This window comes from Gymnogyps californianus, chromosome 19 (genome assembly GCF_018139145.2).
Source record: "Gymnogyps californianus isolate 813 chromosome 19, ASM1813914v2, whole genome shotgun sequence".
In the NCBI taxonomy this organism is placed as follows: domain Eukaryota; kingdom Metazoa; phylum Chordata; class Aves; order Accipitriformes; family Cathartidae; genus Gymnogyps; species Gymnogyps californianus.
In genome coordinates this window covers 13,626,466-13,651,011 of record NC_059489.1, presented here as the reverse complement: position 1 = coordinate 13,651,011, position 24,546 = coordinate 13,626,466, and the positions used below count along the sequence as shown (strand labels likewise).

General features: G+C 44.3%; 1 pseudogene; it reads right to left on the bottom strand.

Moving 5' to 3' along the window:
• The window catches only part of LOC127023888 (myosin heavy chain, skeletal muscle, adult-like), a 25,187-nt pseudogene extending 11,188 nt beyond the window's left edge, over window positions 1-13,999 (bottom strand).
• Window positions 14,000-24,546: the final 10,547 nt, after the last annotated feature.

Below are 24,546 nucleotides of genomic sequence, written 5' to 3'. Positions count from 1 at the left end.
GACATTGGGATTGGTAACCTGAACACTTGTCTTGAGGTGCCTCTTGACAGTGAAATTGACAGTGACATTAGAATGAAACTCTAATGAGGCAAATGCAAAGCTGGGAGCTGATGAAGCCTTCATCAATGTGTTCTGGAGGATCAGGATGTGTTAGTGACAGGTGCTCTGGGGACGGTAATCTGCTGTCTCTGTAAATGTTTCAACACATGTGTCTGAATCCTGTCTTAGAGAGTATCGTCAGAACCTCATGAAAGCCTTGTGGATGACTTCCTCCCGCATCAACATCATTACACTTCTTTTCCTGCCTAGCTTATGAGTGGGGGTAGTGCATTACTGGTGTTCCCTCCAGTACTACGTGCGTTTGGGGAAAGAATGTTGAACCACTTTTGGTTTTAAAATATAATTTGTAGATCAGGTAAAAATATTGTAGATCAGGTTTTCCAGATTCATTTAGAGGTGATGTCGCTTGTTGAAAGAACAGTTTTGTCCCCAGAAAAAGTCATTTTATACTAAACATCCTCACCTTTGTTTCTTCCTCTAGATGTCTCTTGAGTTCCTCAATCTGTTGGGTAAATCCTTGCTTGCCCCTAGACAGCTGAGAAATCAGAGCATCTTTTTCCTCCACCTGGCGTGAATATTCACCTGGGAAGGGTAAAGTGAAAAAAAGTAACTAGACTATTAATAATATTTGTTCCTGTAAACCCCTGTGATCAGTAGCTCTGAGATACAAGCTACCATATTGCACCCTGTGGTATCCTCACGGCGTGCAAGTCCTCCCATTGCACCTCAGGAATGAGGATGTCTCACCTGACTCTGTCTGCAGACGAGCTCTTTGAGTATTGAGGTCATTGATCATGCGCTGATTCTGCTCCTCCTTAGTTTTAATCTCACTCAGCTGATCTTCCAGTGTGCGGCACATCTTCTCCAGATTTGCCTAGATAGCAAATACAAGGAAGGAAAGGAAATGAACACCTGGACTCTTACTTATCCTCACAGCAGGGATTTTTTTATGAGAATGCGGCTGGTAGATGCAGCCTATGTGCCATACCTTGGCCCTGGGAGCATGTTCTACTGCAATTCTATACCTTGGCTTTGGAGACCGACTCCATGTTACTGGCCAAGTCGTCAATCTCCATCTTCAGCTCACTCTTCTCCTTCTCCAGCTTCTGCTTCACTCGTTGCAGGTTGTCGATCTGCTCCCCAAGCTCAGCTGTGCTGTCCGCATGCTTCTTCCGCAGGGCGGCAGCCGTGGCTTCGTGCTGCAGCGTGGCCTCTTCGAGGTCACGGCGCATCTTCTGAAATTCTGCCTCGCGCTTCTTGTTCACCTCGAGCTGAGCTGCAGTAGCCCCGCCTGCTTCTTCCAGGCGCTCGCTGATCTCCTCTAGCTCCCTCGAGAGGTCAGCCGATGCTTCTCCGCTTTTGCCCGAGAGGTTCGTTCAGCCTCAATTTCCTCCTCCAGTTTCTTCAATACGAGCCTGGGGAACATTAGGCACCCTTCACACCATGCCCCTCCTACCTGACCTGTGTCTGGGTGAGAGAGGGGAAGGAACAGAGACTTACCTGCAGCTCCTTGATCTTCTTCTGTAACTGCATGCCCAGGGCTTGCTCATCCTCGATTTTGCTCTGGATCTGGTTGATTTCAAAGTCTTTCCTTTGGGCAGAGCAAACCGTGTTAGAGCTCAAAGAGAAAAGGCAAGTGCACCAGCCAGCACTCACACTGTGGCCCACAGCCACACTTACTTCTTCAGTTTCTCATCCAGCTGCTGCTTATCATTTTCCAAATCCATTATGCTGTCATGGGCCAGCTTCAGGTCTCCTTCGAGTTTCTCTTAGCTCTCTCAAGGTCCATGCGCAGCTTCTTCTCTTGCTCCAGGGACCCTTCCAGCTAAACAGAACAAGACCATCAGGGCTCTGCCAGCCAGGTTGAACTCCATACCTGTCCTGTTCTTGCTGTCTGCCGGTGTGCTTACATCGTCCACTTGCTGCTCCAGCTTGGTCTTAGCTTTGGTCAGCGTATTGACTTTGTCCTCTTCTGCCTGCAGGGTCGTCAGTGTCTGCTGATGGGCCTCTTGGAGGGCTTTCTTCTCTTTTGTCAGCTTGGCGATGGTCTCGTCCAGGGCTGCCATCTCCTCTGTGAGGTTTTTCACCTGTTGATTGTAAGAAAGTGCCAAAAGTCTGTGTAGAAGACTGACTGCTAGTGACCTTTGCACTTTGCAGTGCTTAGCCGGGAGCTTGTTCTTCATTTGGGATGCCTAGCTGCCTCGCTGTGGTGCTCCTGGTATGTTCGAAACCTAGCTTTGTTCTGAGGATACCAGGCTGATGTGGGAGGCATCTATCCCTTCACCCTTTATGTGACTCCCTGTGTGTGTACCTTGTTTTCAGTGGCATGCTTTTCCTTCTCCACTTTGGCCAACGTCAACTCGAGGTCATCAATATCTTTCTTCAGCTCTGAACATTCATCCTCCAGTTTCCTCTTCTTGGCTGTCAGCTCAGCATTAATTTCCTCCTCATCCTCAGCCCTTTCAGTCACCTCCTTAATTTTGGCTTCCAGCTGGATTTTGGTTTTGATGAGCTGGTCACATCTTTCCTCAGCATCAGCCAAGCTATCTGCTTCCTGGTGGGGAGACACAGATTTTTGTGGGTTGTAATGTTTTGAAGTATCTCTGCTCTGTCGTTTGTGTCACTGAGGAGGCACGTGTTAAAGTGGGGGCTGAACCTGGCCTTCCACTCCAGCAACTGGAGGATCTTGCCAGGTGTCTACTGGGAAACCTGTTCATCTGGTATCAATATCGAATCCAAATTTTTTGTGTCTCTTAAAAATGCCTCACAGAGAGGGCAGCTGACGGAAGAAAGTATTCAATAGCTTTTTCTTTTTAATTGACTCATCATGAACCTCATAATATTTGCAGAGTAAAGGCTTTGTGAGAATAATTTAGTGGAGCAAGTGGTGTTTTGTTTGGTGTGAAGAAACTGCCTTTTCCTAATTGAGTTTGAATGGGAAGTATCTGTGTTTCTGAAAGTAATCAAGGCCGCTGGTGTAGCTGTAAGCAGGAAAAGTGGGTCCTTCTCAGCTTTGCCTTTACTCTGTTAGACAGGTGCACTCCTTTGAAAGCTGAGTAGATGGAGATACTTCCCTTCCAGTTCAGAGCTCTCTGCTGTGGCTTACATGTTGGCTAGTGTTACATGGTTCTTTCCTTGGACAGCAGGAATGCCGAGTCTCATGCGGGGCTGCCATGAGACTCACCATGCCTCTGCCAGCGCCTGTTTACTCAACGTTAGAGTGCCTTAGAGTGTGTGATTTAGACTGTTTTCTACTGCATGTTAGTTAGCTTCCTGTGAGTCTCTGCTTAGAATAAGCAGCATTCTGGCTGTATATCGTTCTTTTCCCAGGGACAAATGAATGGTGATCCTCACCGCCTGCACTTGGAGCTGCAGGTCATTTTTCTCCTGCAGTAAGGTCACCATTTTCTCCTCCAGCTCCTTCCTCTTTGCCTCAGACTTTTCAAGCTCTTCCTTGGTTTTCTCAAACTCTTGTTTCATGTTGGCCATCTCCTTCTCAGATTCTGCACTCTTCAGCAAGGGCTTGATCTTGAAGAACAGCTTCATCCAGGGCCAGTGCTTGACATTCATGAATGCACGAACATTGTATTGGATACAGAAGATGGAGTCCCTGAAATAAAATTCACATGGCTGTTGCATGTTCTGTGGGTGGTGAATGTAGACTCAACTAGCCAAGTACCATGAGAACATGATACTTGGGTGAGAAATGTGTACCTCCTCTCCACCATTCTCCGATACTCCACTCTCATCAGGAAGCCTCTGCACCTGGCTTGTGTCATGGTCATAATCTCTGCTAGTTTCTCGTCTCTCATCTCCTCCAGCAGACCTACCAGCCCAGCTTTGAAGAACACCTTAAGAAAGGGAATATTGTAGCACATCAGTCTCAGGTAGCGCATAACAGAGGCACAGAGTGTTTGAACACAGGTCTTGTTTCTACCTTGGTGTGACCAAATCTGTACTGGGTGTGGTCCACATCAATGGACCCAAGAAGCTTCTCTGAAGCCTTCTTGCTATCCATGAACTGACCTTCTGGAATAGCACTTGCATTAAGCACTCTGTATCTGTAGGAGAAAGAAGAACATGAAGAAATCCACATTACTGAAACCACCACTGCAAATGAACCCCACGGCATTCTCAGCAACAGCTGACTGACTGAGTAATGTTATGTATTAGAAACAGTCCATATTTTCAAGACAGCGTAAGTGAAGATTTCATACTGTTAACTCAGAGTCCAAGGGAATCCTGATCATCAGCCATGCTATATCATCATGAACTGGCAGTGAAACATTTTTGTATTACTGCTTAGTTCCTTGTTAGAATATATGTGTTAGGATACTCTGTATTCGGCAACAGCTCTCAGCTGGTCATTTTCAGCAACAGCTGACTACATCCTTGATAGGGACAGACCTCTTTAAAGACAGTTCACAGGCATTTTTAGGACATTGGGTAGAAACAAGTATTGTTGTTCAAATGTGAAGTGGATGTGTGAAGGAAACTTTTATGTTACCTCATCATTTTCCAGAAGTAGGCTACTGTAACATGATTTGATTACAGAGTGTATACACTAAACTATGTAGTAAATATGATACTTACGTAATTTAGGACATAGAAGGTCTGGAAGAGGAAAAGAATAGGGAGAAAGGTGGAGTACTTACCTTTGTTTGAAGTCAGCGTACAGGACTCTGCTGGGGAATCCTTTCCGGCAAATTCTGATCCCTTCCAGCACACCATTGCATCGCAGCTGATGCAGCACCAGCTCATGCTCCATGGCACCTAACAAACACCACCATCAGTGACTACCCATTGTTTGATACTCAGAAGAGCTTCTGTGGCTTGAGTTTTCCTCCTATTGGATCCCCTTACCAGGTGTTTTTGTTTCATTTGGGATGATGCATCGTACAAAATGGGGGTGAGTGCTGCGTAGATTTGTCATCAGCTTGTTCAAGTTCTCCTAAAGGGACCAGTTAGAACAAAATTTCCATATTAATGTACAAAAGCTTATGCCTTCATCCATTTTTTGCTGTTGAATATTACTGTTAAAAGGCATTATAATTTGGTTACTGTGTCATCATAAGTTATTATTTACAAAAACTGGGTTATAACTCATTTGTTAGCCTGAGACTCATGGCTTTGGAAGTCATGAACAATTCCCTGTGCCTGCCCTCCTGAATCAATATACTGGTTAGGCTTTTATATGTGATAATCTTAAAGCCAGCCTCTCTGTTTTCCAGAACTTCTCCATTACTTATGAATTGTGCATGGTATCAGTACTGAAAATATTCAGAAGTCCAAAATCTCTGTTTGGTAAAACATTCTGAACTCTGTGCAACAGCTGAAAGAAATCGACTTATTTCAATGTCCTGTTTGGCTTACAAAACAGACGTGTAGGAAAAAAGATCTGAATGACCATATCCTCAACCACATGAAAGAGTTTTCATTTTGATATATTAATGAGAGAATATCATTCCATATTGAAAAAGACAAGAAACTAGTCCATCATTTAAATGGAAAGAAAATTTACCTATAGTACATAATCTTCTTCATCCTCTTGCTATAGGACTTCAAGAGTTATAACATCATTTTTCACATTTTAAATTCCCTTTCTTCGAGTAAAAAGAGACAAAGTGAGGAAACCAGTACATACCCGGAAAAGAGCTGAGACAGTCTGGAAAGAAGAACCCTTCTTCTTGCCACCCTTTTTGCCACCACCCTCTGTAAATGAAAGAAGGGGAAAACAATTAAAGTATGGATGTTGAACATTGAACTACAGAACAGAAAACAATTTTTAAACTTTTAGGTTCTTCTGTTTGATTTCCTGTCAACATTGTCCCGCGTTGAAAACACAGTTTTCACAGAGCTGACCTGCATCTGCTCCACCATAGTTGGCAAAGAGTAAGGCCAGTGTCTTCACAGATGATTTCTGGTACAACCCAATGACAGTTTCATTCAGGGGGTCTTTGTTCTTCTCCAGCCAGCCAGAGATGTTGTAGTCCACTGTACCAGCGTAGTGTATCAGGGAGAAGTGGGCCTCAGCCTTGCCTTTGGCAGGCTTGGGCTTCTGGAAGTTGCTGGACTTGCCCAGATGCTGGTCATAGAGCTTGTTCTTGAAAGAGGTGTCAGTTGCCTTGGGGAACATGCACTCCTCTTCCAGGATGGAGAAGATGCCCATGGGCTGGAAGGTACCACAAGAAGTGACAGAGAAAAATAATAATGATGTGAAGCATGTGCTATGAACGTCAAAGGTACCAGTGTGTTGCTGGTAGCATCTCAGCCTGGATAAGAAGGGCCTAAGTTTGTCAGGAGTTGTTCTCAGCCAGGGAGCTTATTTCTGCCTTCCCTTGCCTTCCTGCAGCCTATCTTCAAGGAACTGATAAGAACATCTGTCCAGTTCAGGTTGGAATTGGGAGTAGAATTGGAGGGAGAAGTGGTAAACAGAAAAATAATTGGGAAAATAGCTACAAGAGGCCCAGTTGTTCTGGGAAGTCGGGCAAGACGATATTTATTTCCCAAATTTCTGTGTGGAGTTCTGATTTGAGTCTTCAGAGGAAAAAGGAGAGTGACTCCAGTTTGTTTTCAAGAAGTCTGTTGGTGGGAGCCCAGGCTACCTTTTCCATGCTTGAAGACCAGGTAATGCAGGATTGATGAGACAGATTTGCATTTCCTACTTTCTCCTCCCTAGACTAAAATACATTTCAGTGCAAAATATTTTAACTGACACTGAATGTCTGGCTGTGAGTTCTGTCTGAGCTGAATCTGGCTCAGAAACATCACAGAATTCCAAAATACGTCGCACACTTGTATGGAAAAGGTACCTTCTCAATGAGCTCAATGCACGCAGCCAGGTCCATCCCAAAGTCAATGAACTCCCATTCAATTCCTTCCTTCTTGTACTCCTCCTGCTCCAGCACGAACATGTGGTGGTTGAAGAACTGTTGCAGCTTCTCATTGGTGAAGTTGATGCACAGCTGCTCAAAGCTGTTGAACTGCCCAAAGCAAGAAGAGGTGCACAGCTTCTCAAGGTGTGGCAAACACCACAGGGTATTGCTAGCATTCTCCTAAAGCTGTTTGAAGTTCCCCAGCTGAAACACCACTCCTAACCGTACTGTAACAGCGTGTGTTTCCTCAGCAGGACCTCTATTGTAGAATTTACTGTCCTCAAAGGATTTTATTATTATTACTTTTGAAATCAAGCTAAAAGTAACAATTCTTTTTTACTGTGCTACTCAAGAGCAAATCCTTCAGTAACCTTAGCTGCAGCATCGTGCAGGTGTCTCAGCTCTCTGACCTCCCAGAGAGTGGAAACCTCCTCAGTGTCCCACCCAAGAATTTCTCTGCCCTCAGATCAACAATCCAGGGACTTCTCTGCTCTGACACGGAAGTCCTAGCATCATCAGTGCGTTCACAACACAGGAAGCATGCTGTGAACTTTCCCATAGCACGGCCCACATCTGTGTGAGCCTTAGTCCTAGAGTTGTCTCTTTGTTTGCGAAGCCTAAGACTTTTGCAAACTCAGGGGCCTCTGAGATCATTTGTCAGAAAGCAGAGCTTTCTTCTACCTGTTGACAGTGTTAGAATCAAAGTGTTTGTTAGTAAAGCCATTTGAGGGTGCTACTGTGACAGAGAAGAGGGAGGGGTTTCTAGAAAACTGCCGATGAGGAGGATAAATCTCTGAATCTTCTTAAAAAGAAGTGTGTTTCTGAGTCCTCATGACCCCTCTCTGCCCCTCCCTTGACTATGGTGCCGAACCCTTGTTCCTTACGTCAAAGATCTCAAAGCCAGCAATGTCCAGGACACCAATGAAGTACTGTCTGGGTTGCTTGGTATCCAGCTGTTGGTTGATGCGAATAACCATCCACAAGAACATCTTCTCATAGACAGCTTTTGCCAGGGCACCAACTGCATTGTTCACCTAAAGTGGAGAAGACAGGACTGGAGTTACCTCCCAGGGTCAAAGAAGAATGCTCAAGTACTCTTTCAAGCTATGTATTTTCAACCTCCAGATTTTACCTGTTCCACAGTTTGACCTTTGGTCACAAATTCATTCCCAACTTTGACTCGGGGATAGCACAGGGCTTTGAGAAGGTCAGCTGAGTTCAGGCCCATCAGGTAGGCAGCCTTGTCAGCCACTGAAGAGGGAGAGAGAGAGAGAAGCATTTATCTTTGGACAATGTCTAGAATTTTGTCAGTGTGAACAAATCTGCTGTTCATGTTCTAGAAATGGAAAAGCATTGGTCTGGTCTTATACAGAAGGTCTGGGAAGGAAAGTAAATTCTGGAAGCTGATGATGGCCTTCTTTGAAAGCAAGAACAGGTATCGGTTGGATAGGAGTAGCTGTAATCTGGAAGTTCACAGAAGAACCCCAAAAGCCTCTGAGAATACATGAGGCATGCATGCAGCACCTTCCTTTTCTGTGGAAAGGGGATTTCTGCATAGCAAAGAATGCAGGATTTATTTCACCAAAAATATAATTGCACATCATGGTGACCTAGTGGTTGAAGGTTTCACAGAGAGAGTGATATCCTGTGTTGAGGCTGAAGTTCCCCCTTTCAGGCTGTGTGTGTTTGGGGATTATCCATTGGATAAAATAATGGTATTTCCCATGATCAGGGAAGCACCTCTGCAGCTAGATAGACAATGAACAAGGATGCTTTTCCTCAGTGTTTTATGTGTTGACTCAGGCTAACAAAGGCCTGTCTTTGGAGGCTAACATATGATCTCTGCAAACAGAGAAGTTCTTTGAACAAGTCAGTTGCTGAATTTGCTGATACCTTCTGTGCCATCGGGCTCTGCCTGCTCCTCTCGTTGTTTCTGCTTGAACTTCAGGTTCCCGTAGTGCATGACAGCCCCTGTCAGCTTGTAGATGGCAGTCTTTTCATCAGCAGTGAAGCCCAGGATGTCAATGGCACTCTGCAGTCAAAACAATGAAGCAAAACCATTGCCTAACAACCTTAACAATCTAATTAAAAATATTTTCTTTATAGTACTTACATCTGTAGCCATGAGCTCCTCCTGGTCATCAATACTGGGAACAGTGACCTCACCTTGACTCACAAAATGGAAATCATAAGGGTTGGTGTAATGAGGAGCATGTCTGAAAGCAGGAAGAGGCAAGGCACAGGCTTAGTTTTGCCAACCAGGTAATAGAGGGAACTGTTGCTCAGCAATCATCTTCAAAAAGACACAATGATCCTTCCTACCAATTAGCTCCGGCTTCTTGTTGGAGGTGATCTGATAAAATATGTGGTAGCTTCTTTCTGCCTTCAGCTGGAAAGTGACTCTGGACTTCTCCAGCAGATCTGGCAAGGAAGGTAGAAAGAGTTAGGCACAGGAAGGCACATGGAGGTGGGAATTTAGGAAGGAATGGGATCAGGCCAGGAGAGTGTCTTACAAGTTTCAATGTCAGCAGAAGCCAGTTTGCCTGTGGCCCCGAAGTGGATTCTGATGAATTTGCCCTGTTAAGGAGAAGCAGCAGCATTTCAGCCTGGATGGGTTCTTTTGATGTCTCCTTTACATGGATTACTGCTAGGGCCATCACTTATCTTGTAATGAGAGAGAGAGATTTTGTCCAAAGCCACAACTTACAAAGCGTGAGGAGTTGTCATTCCTCACGGTCTTGGCGTTTCCAAAGGCCTCCAGCAGTGGATTGGCGCTGATGATTTGATCCTCAAGCGTTCCCTACAAGACAATAATTATTGCTGGTTATCCTTTCCAAAAATCATGTCAGGAACAGAGGAAAGCATTGATTCAAGCTAGTATCTATTAATTTACCTGCATTTTGCCTGCCTGCTGCTCTTCCTTCTTCTTCTCCCCACTTGCTGCAATTGTTGCAAAGTACTGGATGACACGCTTTGTGTTCACAGTCTTCCCTGCACCGGATTCTCCGCTGTCAAACCAAAGAGAGAAGCAGAGAGCGTGTGGTCAGGCAGGAGGTCCCCTGGCACCGGGCAGCCCCACAGGGACCTGAGTAGGGATGTACATACGTGATCAGGATTGACTGGTTCTCGCGATCTGTGAAAGAGGCAGAAACAAAGAGATTATTAATATGTATCATGAATATCCTGGATATTCATGGGACTTTTAGGAGATGCACTAGCACTAGGCAGCTAATTCCTTTCACAAACCTGTGTGCCTTCACGCCTAATTCCTTTTGAACATTTTAAAGTTCCTTGCCATAGCTGGGAAGCTGAGACGTCAACACTGATGTGGATGTCAGGTGTACTATACGGTCTTCTGTTTCTGGATATTCTTTTCATGTCAAGCTGCTCATTTTCTTTGTGAAAACGATTCCAACTAAGGAGTATTTTTGTAGAGTTGCAGATTAATTGAACTCTCTGTAACCTAATGTGAACTGGAGCAGATGCTTCTCATAAACTTTATAACTTTGGAACAACCACTCCTGATCAGTCCATAGGTCCCCCTAGATGGTTTTTCTGTCAGTGGCCAAGTGATTGTTACCCAAAGAAAATCACAAAAACGTCATAAGCATGTGGTAACCTTTTACAAGAATACTCTCCCATAGTCTAGAATATTGAAATTCTGGTACTTCCAGAGCTAGATTTGATGTTTTTGTGTGTAATAGCTTGGGCTGAGTTTGCTTTCCAGTATTTTGTCTGATATCTTTTTTAACCCATGCTCAGTTCTTCTTGTGTTGCTTCAACTTTTATCATCCAGTCTGCTTTGGATTTGAGCCACTTACTGTGTGAAAGAAAAAAATGTTCTTGGTGCTGAGCTTGGTTTTTCATGTACTCTTTCGTTGTCTATTTGTCTTCTCCATGCCATGCATAATTTTATAAAGTAGCACAAATCATTTGTCTAGAGTTACCTCTGTGCCATTTCTACTATATTCTTTTTTGAAAAAGGAAGGGCAGAAATGCATACAGTACACAAGGTGCAGACATTCCTTGGGTAACCACCATGATATAATGATGTTTTCTGTTTTGGTCTCTCTTTCTTGCTCAGTGATCTCCACCTTTGAACTTGTTATTTTGTAGATTTCTGTTCACTGAACCAAAATTTTTGAAGCTGTATTAAAGGATATCTATAACAGAAGCCGTAATTGTCAACAATGAGCCCACCTTTTGGGTTTTTTTTCCTATGTCCATTTTTTTACACTCTTGTTGACCAAACTTTGTTGCCACATCACTGAATAATAATTCGATCATTTAATACCATAAAGTCCCTCTGAAATTCTTCACTGTTAGACTTCATCTTTACTGGCCTGAAGGACTTAGTCAAATCATAAAGCTTGTCATCATTTCCAGATCATTTAAAAAAATGTTGAACAGCAGAAGTCCCAGAACAGATCCCAGTGAGACTTCATTGATAAAATCTTTTCACTATGAAAACTGAACAAAACCTATTTTTACCATGTCTTCCTTTTTCTTAACCAGTTCTTTTTGAATCTTCTCAATTCTATAGCTGGTAATGAATGTAAGCATAAAAAAACTATGCTAAGAATAGCTGCTTCATCAACTGTACTGAAGATCTTTGTTGAATTCAGATACGTTACCTTGATCAGCTCTCCTGTGTTAAAAAAAATCAGTAGTTTTGTAAGGCAAGACTTCCTTTTAAAAAAAATGCATCTTTTTTTTCTTGATAAGTCACATATATTCACATGCCCAGTAATTGCCTTGTTTAGAAATTGCTGGGAGTTTGCCTTTTAGAAAAATCAAGCTTACTGATATGCTATTTCTTAAAACTCCATCACAACTCTTTTTAAAAGTTAGTGCAACACTGGCCGTTTTCCAGGCAATTTTCAGTGAGAATTTTTGATCTGTAGAGTTCCACTAGAATGCCAGGTTGAATTCTGTCCTGGCAATTTGCTAGTGTTTGTTTTATTGTTGGGTTTTTTTAAGGACACTTCAATCAGAAGAAGTTCCTCTGATGAATCCCACTATAAGGAGTTCCAGAAATGAATACTTCCCACAGTGCTTTAAGGTAAACAAAATAAAATCTCATTTAGTTGTTCTGATATGACCTTATATTTTCCAAGCTGTCTTTCTAAATTTTGACTGTGTCAGTACAGACTCTACAGACTTATTTTAAGCCCTTCTTCTCCTCATGTATTTGAAAAAGAAATAAGCATAAGTTTTTATGCATGCTGCAAGTTGTTCTCAAACCTTTAATTTTGCATGCCTTCTTGTGTTTTCACAGTTAACTAGCCAGAGTTACGTTTTGAAGAAAGTCTGTGTGTGTTTAATAACCTACCTTATTAGGCTGCGTAGCTGGACAGACTTTCAAAGAAAGCGCTTTTTGCCAGATGATTTACATTTGTTCTATGCCTCTAGGATGGTGTTTTCCAATAATCTGCATGCAGTCTGAAGAGACTAAGCCATTAAGGTAACTAACTCTTAGTGGAAAAGTCTGGGTTTGCATTCATCAAGTTCCTGCACATCTCTTGAAGGTGCCAGCAAGAGTAAATGTATGACGACTTACATAAATAGTGCCATGATAAGACACACTAACCAAACATCAGTTTATTATTGTTCCATATTCATAGTATTATCTTTCAATTAACCTTCTTATCACTCTGAATACTACAGAATTAAATACAGTAATTGGAGAGGGAGGGGGGAACAAGATTTATTTTAACAAATTAAGCTATACCTCTCTTTGTTTAATATTTTTCTGACTAATCTGCTCTTTCTTGAAAGTTTGGATATTTAGATAATGCTAGAAAAATTTTCACTACCCTTCTTTCTTATTGCTTCCACTTATATTAATGAATGGAAAAGAAGAAATTTTTTCTGAGATGGAGGGAGGAAGTATCAATTTTCCCAGCAGGTTTCACTGTAATGTCTGACTAAGACTGCTTCCTGAGTTTTTGTAAAAGCACCATAGGAAGCATTGGCTTCAATGTTGAATCTCCATACCCTTTACAGCCAATCTTATTCACAAAACTCCACCCTGGTGACTTTCAGTCCTGCAAGGCAAATCATTCAAGAACAACCCTCTCAACTAAGAAAGAAAATGGAACTTTAAAAGTTTATCCAAATTTCTTTGAAGGAAAATCTGACAATGTATTCAGCGTTAAATCATATCCTTCCATATATCTTGGACAGTAAATTCTAATGTTGATTGTTAGAAACATGATCTCAATGATGGTGTCCAGTAAAGAAAATATTTCCAATGATGAGAGGACATCCACCCTCCCAACACCATTAAACTGAAATATTTTGCAATGAAAAGACTTTTTTTCTCCTCTGTGAGTGTTCACAGCCAAAAAATTTTAAAGAAAACCAAGCAACTCACCAGTTAGCATGAACTGATAGGCATTGTCAGAGATGGAGAAGATGTGTGGAGGGGCCTCCTGGCGCTTCTTGCCTCGGTAGGCCAACACCACCTCCGGGTTGTACACCGGCAGCCACTTGTAGGGGTTGACAGTGACACAGAAGAGACCCGAGTAGGTCTGCGAGGAAAGGAGAGAGCACGTTGGCTTCCACTTAGCCTGGCAGAGCAGTTCCTCCTAGCTACCCAAAGGAAGACTGCTGCTGGTACTTACGTAGATCATCCAGGCTGCATAACGCTCTTTGAGGTTGTACAGCACAGCGGGTTCGTGGAGGTGGGTCATCATGGCCATGTCCTCGACTTTATCGTACTTGGGAGGGTTCATGGCGAAGATTTGATCTTCCTTCACAGTCAGAGTCTGCGAAGAATAAAGAAATGCATGTATGTCAGCTAAGAGCTGAGACTGGGAATTACATACTGTTTTTAAACCTTGGTTTTTACTCACTTCTCCTGCTTCAGACTTGACAGTGACCTTCCCTGATTCTTTGCTCTGGATTGTCCCTTTCACAAAGGATTCCTTAGGATGGGCCACAAAGACGGATGTCTTGGCATCGAAAGGCTTGTTCTGGGCCTCAATTCTCTCCTTTTCCGATTTTCGGAGATAAGGAGCTGCCTCCCCAAAAACAGCCATCTCAGAGTCTGGAGACGTCATGTCTGCGCTTTATTGAAGGCACAGTCAGCAGAGAACCCTGTGGGAGAAAAGCAATATAGCGTCAATAGAACATTAATGTACCTTGCTTGCAAGGAGACCTTTTCTAATGTTTTAAAATTAAGCATATACTAGAATTGCTAAAACTAGCAAAACTAGCCTTCCTGCTGTTTAATGATTTAAACTAGAAGAGAAAAATCTTGTTTTCATCCTTGAATAATACAGAACAACCTTTTAAAAGTTGCTATTATTTTGTCTTGTGACAATGTACAGATTGTACATTGGCTTTACAGATTGCACAGATTGTACAGTGTCATATTTGAGAATATGAATTATGTTAAAGGAACCTTCTTATTCTTATGTAAAGTTCAAAAAAAGATATTGGTAGAAAATATACAGATGCCTTGAAAGCAGATGGAAAACCTTATTTGGAAACCAGTTTCACAGGGAAGAATATACTGTATAATATTCAATAAAGGGGGATGCCTAATTTCAACAAATCACTAGACTCAGCACACTTACCTTGAAACTTTTCTTGGAGACAGGGCAGAGCACTGCAAAGACTCTTTTATAGAGTCTGGTTGGCAGATGCTCTGGATTCTTCCTCTTTCTTCGGTCAAAACATTTTTTGGCAAACATTCTTTGGCAAAGCATTGTCTGGCAAACTTAACTAAGGGCATAATTGTCATTTGATTTGACCAGATATATTTAGAAATGTTTTGTATCTTACCAATGATGTGAATGTATCGACTATAAATAATTTGACAAGAGACTTTAAGGAGAGAATCTCAATTAGTCAAGGCACTTTGAGAACTTGGATGTAGGATTCTGTTGCGGCATTTCCAGTGATTTCCTCCTGGACTCAAGGCAGATTTTTATTGCATGTCTGTGCTTCAACTGTTCCAGTTGCAATGTGCAGATAACATTAATGTTTTACACATGATGTCCTGAGGCTAAAGAAGATATGCATTAACGGGCAGTACATAAACTGTGTGAAAAAAAGTGAAAATGTTCTTGTTATATGAATTTAACTCTAAGGTTTTTCTAATATTTGAAATGAGAGAAACAAAATATCTTACAGTCCAAATTCCTGCATATGACATTCTTGGAAACTGAGATGCAGCCCAAGACAAAGAAACAATTACATTTTTTTTGAAACATTCCTGTTGAAAGATAGGATACACACAAAAATGCATTAGGTACAGAGCTGACTGAGTATAAATGTGTAACATTTAGTGGTTAGCACTAAAGTAATTAACAAAGTTTTTACTGTACCTCCACATTTAGTACAGATTTTTAAGAACATGATAGAGCCAAAAATGCAAAGTACCTAAACAGCTTAAGCCCGTTCCTCACATATGTACCCACTGTCAATATATATCAAGCAATGTCTTTAACCAAGTCAGGAAGCAGGGGAGGTCCCTGTAGCCCTTTGCTACCTACAACTCCAAAAAAACCCACCCCTCCACCCAAACACAGCTCTACACACTATCACACAGCGTACAGTCTGAGATCCGCTGCACTCTGACACATCCACAGTCCAGCACTCCATCCCATCACAAATACCTTGCACACTTACACATTCATACAGTTCCAGCTACAAAAGCTATCAACACAGTGCTGCCTATATCAGAGCATTAGAGGTGGTAGGCAGTCCTGTACAATGCTGATACTCTCAGAAAGGGGGAATTTGCCAGTAGTCCTGGAGAGTGACTGATCTAGTTCTAGGAAAAGGGCACTGTCACTTGAGCTGCTTTAAACACTGTCAGTTCTAAACACGCTCTTCTCCTGGTCATTGGCATTTTGGTTATTAAAAGAGCTCAGTGGATAAAGCTCGGTGAATAACACAGGGGCAAGGTCAGAAAAATTATGCCTGTGATCCAAGGTAATATCCAGCGTCAAGCACTGGCCTGCGCATGAAGAGCTTGTTCCAAGGAGGGCTCTGGCACTGCAGCACCACTTTTTTGGAGTTCAAACCCAGAGCTCGCCCCTGGGCTGCCTGCGCAGGGCATGGGGAGGCTGATGGAAACACCCTGTGCCCTGCCCAGGTGGAGCCCAGAAACAACCAGTGGGAAACGGTGAGCGCAGGGGTGCATCTGCAGTCCTGCCTCTCTGGGCAATCTCTGACTTCCCATGGACATGCAGAAGTCAGAGGACAGAATCATAGAATCATAGAATGGTTTGGGTTGGAAGGGACCTTAAAAAGATCATCTAGTGCAACACCCCTGCTGTGGACAGGGATATCTTTGACTAGATCAGGTTGCTCAAAGCTCCATCCAACCTGAGCTTGAACTCTTCCAATGATGGGGCATTCCCAAATTCTGGGGCCAATCTGTGTCCAGTGTCTCACCAGCCTCATCTTAAAAAATGTCACCCTTATGTCCAACCAGAATCTACCCTCTTCAGTTTAAAACCTTTGGCCCTTGTTCTGTCGCTACAGGCCTTGGTAAAAAGTCTTCCTCCATCTTTCTTATAAGCCTCCTTTATGCATTGAAAGGACACAATATGGTCTCCTCAGAGCCTTCTCATCTCCAGGCTGAGCAGGCCCAACTCTCTCAGCCTTTCTTCATAGGAGAAGTGTTCCAGTCCTTGGATCATTTTTGTGCCCCTCCTTTGCACCCGCTTGAGCAGGTCCATGTCTTTCTTGCACTGGGGGCCCCAGTGCAAGATACAGTTCTCCGGGTGGGGTCTCATGAGAGCGGAGTAGAAGGGGAGAATCACCTCTCTCTGCAGGGCTGCTCTCAATCCAGTCATCCCCTGGTATATACTGATAGTGGGCACTGCCCTGACCCAGGTGCAGGACCTTGCACTTGGCCTCGTTGAACTTCGTCAGCTTCACATGGACCCACTCTTCAAGTCCATCAAGGTCCCTCTGGATGGCATCCCTTCCCACTGGTGTATCGATCAACTGCACCACTCAGCTCGGTGTCATCTGCAAACTTATTGAGGGTGCATGCAATCCTACTGTGTATGTCATTAATGAAGATATTAAATAGTATTGATTCCAGTATGAACCCTTGAGGGACACCACTGATTTCCATTTGGCCATTGAGCCTTTGACCGTAACTCTTGATGCGGCCATCCAGCCAATTCCTTATCCATCTAACAGTCCATCCATCAAAAACATAATGGCAAGAATGTTGTGGGGGACCGTATCAAAGGCCTTACAGAAGTCCAGGTAGATGACATCAGTTGCTCTTCCCTTGTACACTGATGCAGTCACTCTACCGTAGAAGGCTACTAGATTAGTCAGGCACAATTTGCTCTTGGTGAAGCCATGTTGGCTATCTCTAATCACCTCCCTGTGTTCCATAGACATAGCATGTTGGTGTTGTTACCAGCCGTGCTGTCTGGATGAGCAGAGCATGCCTGTAGGGATCAGTGCACCCTGTGAATCACCAGTGGATCACGTGACATGTAAGATCTAGCTTTAGGCTAATGTGTAGCAAGGCAGACTTGATAGAGAACACCGATTGCTGAAGCGGCGGCTACAGCAGAGATGAGATGTCAGTGTGTCACCAAAACATCCACAATTCCTTCCCTCCCTCCCTTCCTTCCTCCCTTCCTCCCTTCCTTCCTTCTAGATTTTTTAATTTGTTTCACAGAGTGGATTTCCTCCTCACAGGGTTAATGGGATGGTGTCTCTCGTGGGTGATGTTGTATGGCACTTCTTAGGTGAAAAAACAAAGATGTCGTAAACCTCCATTCAGTAACGGGTAGGGATTGCATTTGTTCAGCACTGAACCCAAGGTGCTTAGAGGTGAAGCAAAAGCATTTCCAGCATGAGCAGAGACAAAGGATGTTTGAAAACATGCACTATAAGAAGTGCAGCTTTCCAATGGTGTTGTCAGTTATGCTGCAATTACTTGTTAGGCATGCTGAGAGAGACGTCACCAGACGCGACGGGCAGTCTGACAGGGAACGCCCAGCCTCCAGTTCAGCAGTGTTTCTTCAGACAGCAGTCCTCTGTGTAAAAGAAGAACTCCCAGGAATGCTAGCCCAAGCTGAACAGAAATGCCAGCACCCTAATCCTTTGGAGGAAAACTCCTCTTCCCTGCCCTTCTGCTAAGACATGGCTGAGTGCTGGAGCCTGCATGTGGTACGAACACACTTTCCTCATTGAGAAGCCTGTTTATTCTGCTGATGGGCATTGAAGTCATGTGGAACTAAATATGAGGAGTGCTTTCTCCACGCCTAGCATACCATGTCTACTCCACATAAGTGTTTGTGGGTTATCTGGTTTAAGATATATCCTATCTCAGGATAGCCATGAAGAGACCGGGATGGCCTTTTGCCATCTCCTCATGCTGCTTCTCCACTCAGGGACCAATTTCTGCAGGTCTTCCCTGACCTCACAGCAGGGAAAAGGGAAGTGAATGCACCTTTCCTTTAGGGAGTTTGATTCACAGCTTTTTCTATTGGTCGTGTCTTCTCTTTCCAGTGATGACATTCTTACATGGCTTCCTGCAGCCTGAAAGAGACTGAGCATCTCAGTGGAGGAGGACCAGATTGTCTAACTGGAAGGGTAAGCAGAGTGGCTGGTAGGACAGACCTGTCATTTGAAGTTGGGCTGCACTTGAATGAGTGCCCGAGTTGCACAGTTACTCGGACGCCTCTTATGTTCTCAGCTAACGTCTCTGGAAGCATTCGCTGCTGGGCGGTGGGTCCTAGCTAAGAAGGTGACCTTCCGAATGCCCTTTCCATCACCCATCAAAGCGACTGGAGGGCTCCTGCTACAGGGCAGGTGAGGAGGGGAACAGGCCTCTTGGGTAAGAACAGGGAAGGAAATGGGTCAGAAATGAAGCAATGATGGCGACGTGCCACCAGATAGCCAGCAGCCATAGTGTCAGGGTGCTCTAACAGTGCTTGCATCCCCTGTCCTGAGGACATTCCCTGCTCACTCCACTAAAGGCTGCTGGGGACACACCTTTCTCTCCATGAGGCTTCTACTTGGCAAGGTCTGAATTTAACCCGAGAGATGGGGATATTGTTTGAGCTCTAAGCAAGTAGATTTGGGAAAATGTATTTCATATTCTCTCCAGCTCAAGCTGCAATGGCCACTTCACTTGGTCACTGCTTTGCCAGGCAGCACAGGTGTATGTTGCCTCCCTTCCAGATCCGTCTCTTCAGCTCCCTGAGAAGTGCCTCCAGTTAGCCAGTATCTTGCAGGGTGACTCGTAGGGTCTCAGAGCAGATCCACCCTGTGACCCCACACTGCTCTCGGCCTCACACGTTAGCTAAGCTTGGACTTTACCTCTTTGGGCTCCAATTACAAAGCCTTCCTGTGTGCTGGACTGTGTTTCCCCAGCAGTACTGTGTTGATGCTGGGGCTGTGCTGCTGGCATGGTGAGGGGTGTGTGGCATGCCTGTTCTGTGCGAGGTGCAAGAGCACTGTCATGCGACCCTAAGAGCAAGGCTCAGGTGCTAGGTGCTTCCTCTGCTCCATGGGGAGGTGTGACAGGGAGCTCAACTCTGCTTGTGGAGCTGGCAATGTTCCTGGATTTCCATCAGAGGGATTCACTGGTGCCTGTAGAACAGAGCAGCTGAATTGAGCTTCTCTGACAAAATTGTCGGTGAAAAGGATTTCCAGATTCTGTTGCTGGTCCTCTTGCTGGTGCTATTACTGGAATGCTGCTTTTGTGCTCAGGAGAGACAGCGTGCTATTTCTTGTACAGGTTGTCATAGGTCCATGATCCTTTGCAGTTCATATGAGGAGCACACCAACTGCATCTGTTTAAAACTTCCTCTGAGAGATCATCCTTCATGGGCTCTTATGGAGTGATGATTTCCCCACTTTGCATCAGCACTTAGCAGGTGACAGCAGCCTGACTCCAAAAATAGTGTGTCAGGGGAAAATGGCTCCTCTTCTTCATGTATGGCAGTAAATCCTAAGTCAACAAAAAGTAACCTTCAGTGCCTCATTCAGTGGTGTTTTACTTAGGTGCTTATTATTTGCTATGCTCAGTAGGCACTCTCCATCACAGGTTCATCAGCAGAGCATCAGTACATGGGACAGATCAGAATTTGCTGACAGTGGCATTATAAGTAACACATTTTGGGGTTCATAGTGTAAGTTTAAGTAAGTATATGGTTATAGTTGATAAGACATTCCTCAGAATCTGTCACTTAAGTGCACCAAAGGTGCTGATGAGCCTAGGAGTATTTTCAGGGCATTTCAGCATGAGAACAGCTGTTGGATGTTTTTCTCCAATTTGTCAATTTCATTTTCTCCCATTTTATTTTTCATCCTGATGGTGTCCCCTGAAATTGCTTGGTTGCCCTTTTCTCCACTGGTTCCTGGGCCTTGTGTTATTCTTAGTGAGTGTAATCATAGTATCGTGTGACTGTAATCATCATTAAGCTGTGCAAACAGGCCGTGAATGACATGGCAGCTCAACAGCAGAAGGCCTGATGTCCTTATGTTTCCTGCCTTACCCCTAGTCACTGAAGCTCAGCATTCCCTAGTAGACTTTGCTGGGCAGCTCTTTCCATACTTGTACCTGTCAGTACTTTGGCTGCTGGTTGATGAGTGTTAGTATTCTGAGTGAGCAGCATACTCACTGCGCCTTAGAAGTTTCTTCAGATCTGTAAAGGTGGAGCACAACACAGACTGATTTTGTTCCATAATAATAACTAGGAACATTGGTTTTTCCCAATGAGCTGCATTGCCAAGAACATGGAGCTGATGAGCTTCCAAGTTCCCAGACTGGAGGGAGGTGAGGGGCAGAATGTCATCATCCCACTGTAGCCCTGCTTTGCTTCTGTGTGTGAACAGTGAAGGCCTAGGTGGGCTTTGCTTGGGTTCACAGTGCCATTTTCACTTCCACTTCATGGGGGCAAATATTGTGATTACTTGTGTGTTTTGAGTCAGCATAAAGGTAGACCGTGAGAGTGACTCCTGTACACTTCACTGTGCAGAAGGCTTCCTCTGAGGCAGCTGCTCTGTTCCTGGTGGGGACACTATGTCCCAGGAGAGGATGGCAAGAACCCAGGGTTCTGGGTTCACACAGTGTTGTTCAGCTGACTTCCCACTCTTCTTTGTGCACGATGAGGGAGAGCACACCCAGGTCTGCTGCTGGTTGTCAATGTTTGAGTCAGAAATGTAAATGTGTCTGTCTGAATCTTTCTGAGAGAAGAGCAGCATCTTCTAATTTTAGATGTGGGCAACTGCACTGTGCCCTAAGATAGCAATTACAACACATTGCAGTGCAGCATGAGGAAGATTCAGTAGTCCAAGTGTTGAATACCGTTATGGGTTATTAAAAGAAGATTATCCCTAGAAGGAGACATCATCGAGGTGCAGGAGCTTTCCTAGGAAAGTACACTTTATGAGCAAAGCACCCTATGCCCAGCTTTCACCCAGTAGCTCTGCACAGCAGTGTATCTCTATGTCAGCATTTGGGGACTTTTATCCCATGGCACATATGCTGGCCTCATGTCAGGCCCATGGGTAGAATTTTTGGCAAACTGGATAAGGACCTATACAGTTTGAAGGAATAAACCAGGCTCTTTCTTCACTGCTTCTCACTCCAAGGTAGCTTATGATTACCTCCTGAGCTGGTTACTTTGTGCTCATGTACCAAGAGTGGTGAACCAGCAGAAATACACGCCTCAGTAGAGTACACAAGGCAAGGCAAGGCAAGGCAAGGCCACAGCGCATCAGCTTACTTGTGCTAATGGAAAGTCCTGACTGATAGCATGTGCCTCCATTTCCTATTAAGGACAGAACAGGAACTGAACAGCTTCCAAGACACATTCCAACAAATCTACTGCCTGTTACATTAAGGAGAAGAGACCCAGTAAAGGACCTGGTATGTCATGTAGTAGTCCTTCTACGAATGCATTACCTTTGCTGCAGTGTGTTTTGCATCAATTTCTTCACTACAAGATTATCAAAGAGAGTGTCTACTATGTTGCAAAGGGAAACTCTGCACGCAGCAGCAGACACAAGGCTTACCTCCTCTACTTCACATTGGCATGCATTGCTGGGTTATGTCGACTCTGACATTCTGATGACACATGCTCAAGTTTCCATGGCAGAGCCATCCTGTGGCAGAGGATAGTGCAGAGTCTGTAAAGCAGGATTTCAAAGTCTCAGAAATTTATGCTTGTGTGGAGTACCCCTGCCATTACATATAATAGGGATACTCAGGAAATGCTGTGTGTCATCTAGGCTTTACCCAGTGCCACCTGAAGCTTTGGAGAGCCCTGTAGATGTGGTTGTGGATGGGGATTCTAGAGTCATCCAAGAGTAGCAGTGGTCTTGGAGACAGGCTTGAACAGGCAAAGCTCAGCACAGAGACACTGCTGCCGTGGTAGAGACATTCAGCAGGCCAGACCGCCTGAGGAGCTCTGATTGGTGAGGCTGGACCTGGGAACCAGGTAAGGTGAAGCTCTTTGGATAATGGTGTCATTGGCATGCAGCTATGGAGCTGTCAGTTGCAAATTCCCAGCAGTGTGAGTGTTCCTTTGGAAGCCAAGCCCTTGCTCAGACAGTACACGTTGTCCACTGTCAACCTGCAGGGCTTCCCAGGGACCTTCATTTCCCAGGAGCTCCACTGGCAAGCTTTCTTTTGTAACACTGTGGTGAGTAAAGTTCAGAAGATTTCAGGTATCACCTGTCTCAGGCTTGAGCACTGCAGGCTACAGCTGGGGACTGCTGACAGTTGAGCAGATGATCACTTCCTAGACTTCCCCTGCACTGCTCTCTGCTGGGGCATGCAGCCCCATGAAAATTGCAATCATAGCTGCAGCCTGAATTCACAAGATCTTGTCCTTAAGGACCCCTAAAGTAGTGGGTGGGCATCCAAAAAGCCAACTGTGCAGAGCACAGGCATGTAAACTCAGTAGACCTACCCAAAAAACTACCTCCCTCTTCTCTGCTTCTCTGGTAAACAATCCCGTAAGTGTCTGAATCTGGGAGAGTCCAGTAGTGTTGTTACTGTGGCAAGCCAAACATCCCCTGCGTAAAAACAGTGGGTTTCAACAATTCTGTGTTTGTCCCCGTGTTCCCTTGTGGTGCCTGATTTGGTGCGTGTGTTCTGACTGGCAGCATCATTTTCTGCCCTCAAAATCCACTTGAGGTGGAGGCTATCCTTCCTTCCTCTGTCCCATACACAGAAATGCACACACATGCATTGTGCAATGGCTGCTCTTTGGTTCACTTCTCAAGAAATGGATGTCCAGGTCTCTGTGTCTGCTCCCAGGCCTAGGAAAGAGTCTGGTTCTCTGTAGGGACTAGAATGGATCTAGGAGTCAGGAATGGTCCCTCAGCAGTTCAGGCATGCATCCAGCATGGAAAAGACCTGCTTCTCTACTCCCAGCTGCCTCAATTTTCTCCTTTTTACTCTGATACTTGTCAATAGGGAAATGTGTTCTCTGTCCAAATAGAAGACACCACAAAGCCCAGAGCTCCTGAAATGCTTGCCTGCACATTTTCATTTTCTGTTGGCTTCCTTGGGCATTGCAAGATCTTGTTAGACCTAGGGTCTTTTTTTGCACAAGTGCCCCTTTTCTCTGTAAAATGAACAAAAGTCGAGCAGTGCACCTAAAAGTGATGTAGATAGATGCTGGATGGAAGCACACATTTCTTCCTGATGAGAGTGAGCAGAGAATCAGTGTTGCTACACTGGATGCTATTGTGCAAGTTGGCATTTTTTAAAGATTTCTCAACCTGTAAAGGAAGGGTTATTTAAGGCAACTCTCAGTTCAGCAGATCAGAGTCACTGTCTCCTCAGCCCACCATGCCATGTCCACTCTTATCTGTTGTGCTAAGCTCAGTGCTTAGTGCAGGAACTAGCTCCTGCTTCAAACACCAGCACATGTATGGCAGAGCTGGAAAGAGGTACACTGTCAAAAGTATTCAACATCAACACATACTCTGGCCTCCACTTCATAACGTGCTTCTTGTTTTCCCTTCATTGTCAGTGGCTCTTCCGTTCTCATTTTTTTCTGACTTGTATCTGGTTCAGTTAGCATTCATCTCTCACTCAGAGCTCCTTCAGTCTTTTTGGTTTCTGAGAAAATCCTCCAAGGTTGTCTGGCCTTTCTGAAAATAAGGGACAGAAGTTACCTCGAAGCACAGAGCTGTTGGTGCTATGAAAATACCAGCTTCAGCAGACATCTCTGCGTATCTTTTTCTTTTAACATACCATGACATTGTCCATGTGTCTTTCACCCAGAGGCAACACATAATGCATAAGAATAACCCAGCTGAGATGGCTGACAGAGCACATGAGAATTCATGGCTGTACATGCCCAGTGTGCCTCTGCTGTTCAGATCAGGGTCTGAATGAAGGAAAAGGTATTTGCAATACTCTTCATTCTCTTCCCCCCCTCAAAAAAACCTTTGTCATGATGTGGCCCTATAAACTGGCCAGCAGCAATATAAAATTCTGGAGTCAAGAGGTGTAGGTGAAGGGAATAGTAGCCAGATTGGGGGGAGAAAAATTGCATAATTATGGGGTATCAGTGAAGCACCTAAACAGTGCTGTGTCTGTTGTAAATTGATTGTCTACTACGCCCTTTCCCCTAGCAAGAAAAATACATTA